Genomic DNA, 1,941 nt, shown 5'->3' on the forward strand with positions numbered 1-1,941 from the left:
AACATTCCAACATTTGAAGACATTAAGAAAAATCACAGGTGACTCATCTGATCATTTTATATATTAATAAATATTATGACATATATGTGAACACATCACAAATCATATTGGTGTACCAAGAGGCAATTTATGCCTCTCTTAAGTATGTACTGACATAACCTAATATACTAAAATGGGAAGGGGCTTTAGTCACTGAAATATGCATCTTGTAACAAAGATGAAGAAAATACATGGCTTGTGCCCATCATAAAAAAAGATTCAGACTGAAGGCTTAGCTTTGGTTTTTTCAATTAAATTGTTAAACTGTGCACAGTGATTTTTTTTTAGAACTTGAGACATTTGTGATGTTGGCTGTTTAAATCTTTGTTACCTTCGCTGTGAATTGAAATTGTACATATTTAGTAAATCATGCAGACAAAACAAACTTTTTAGACAATATTTTTATTGGAGAGTTTTCTTTTCCTGTATCCATGTTAAAAAAAAAAAAAGACCTCCTTTCCCAAAATAAAAATGTCAATACTAAATTTAAAGAAGTATAAAGGAATGATTGCTTCCTTTAGAGCAAAATATTTAAATAAACATGGAGATAATTGGCAACATGTTCTTTTTGGGCTAGTAGGCTGTGTCCAATTTTTTGGGTCTGATGTTTCAGAGGGCCTCTGTTTCAGGGTTGAAGATGATATATTAATCTTGGAATTAAACAAATGCTATTAAATAACAGAAATAAATCCCTTAGTCTTCATTTGTATATGAAATATGGAATTAGTCAGAGAAATGACACTGAGATGATATGATGCTGAATATGCCACAAGCTAAAACTTTCTTTATTAAATGAGTCGCCTACTACCTATAATCTAGCATGACATGTTAAAATGCTCCAAAATATTGAAAATAGAAAATGAACACCACAGTTCCCATTTGGCCTTGAGATGAATATGACAAAAATTCTAATAATTTTAGTCAAAGAAAATGATGAATAAAAAATACATGAAGATTAAAGTGGTGACAAATGATCTTTTAAGTATTCTAATTGGTCTTTCTCATTCATAGCTTTGATTCCACAGAAATTGCAAATCCTGATGATCCTGATTTGTAAGTGCACCCAGTCAGCTTTCTCTCTTTCATTCCATGGAATATGCCTATTAGATTTGGAAAGAAGGATAAGCCCCCAAAATGTTAAAAATAGACTACTGCCCTGGCAGGAAATTTAGCATTGGCAAGCACAGAACTCAGAAGGAACTGATCTAACATAAGGAAACATTCAGAGAAAGATTTGTGCATTATGATCCTGTTCTGGCCATGTTCAGAGCAGTCAAAGGGAAGTAAAGTATATGTGGGTGTGTGCATGTGTGCACGTGTGTGCAGGTTTGCTGTTTGTGTGTGTATACTTGAACGGCTAGTTTAAAAATAAATAAATAAATACTGAAGACATGGAAAGAGTCTGAAAGAAATGCTTTTCAGACATTTTATATTTTGTTACCTTACATAAATCAAACGCATTTAAAATGTTGATGCTGGAAAAATAAGTTTCTGAAGACAGGTTCACCAAAAAAAATCCATATTTATAAGATATGCCAACAACAAAATAGAGAAAATATTAAATTATCTTTACTCATTTTATGGGAAACTTAGATTTTAGTTAATGACCTTTCCTTAAACATGAAAAAAATCACTTTTACTCGCTCCTAAAATGGTATTATTATAGGGTGAGCAAGTACAGTTATATCCATTCTAGTTTTGTTTAGGAAAAAAGAAATACAGCCTTCAAATTACTTGAAAAAAATATGGATGAATAAAAGAATGCAAATTTAGAAAGGAAACTCAAGAACATCCCTATACTCACCGAAAACATTATGGTATATTTAGTGACCACAAGCAACCCAGACCTTGGTTTTTACATCTCATCTGAAAGACACCACTTCCAACACAAACAACATTTCC

The 1,941-nt window shown here is 31.8% G+C and overlaps 1 protein-coding gene across 1 annotated transcript in view; it reads left to right on the plus strand.

The window, feature by feature from the left end:
* The window catches only part of ZEB2 (zinc finger E-box binding homeobox 2), a 135,500-nt gene extending 134,903 nt beyond the window's left edge, over positions 1–597 (plus strand). The window contains exon 10 of the mRNA XM_017523166.1: positions 1–597. This exon is cut by the window's left edge and continues 4,925 nt beyond it. The gene's annotated coding sequence lies outside the window, so the exon portion shown is untranslated.
* Positions 598–1,941: the final 1,344 nt, after the last annotated feature.

Source organism: Cebus imitator, unplaced genomic scaffold (assembly GCF_001604975.1).
Source record: "Cebus imitator isolate Cc_AM_T3 unplaced genomic scaffold, Cebus_imitator-1.0 Scaffold27, whole genome shotgun sequence".
In the NCBI taxonomy this organism is placed as follows: domain Eukaryota; kingdom Metazoa; phylum Chordata; class Mammalia; order Primates; family Cebidae; genus Cebus; species Cebus imitator.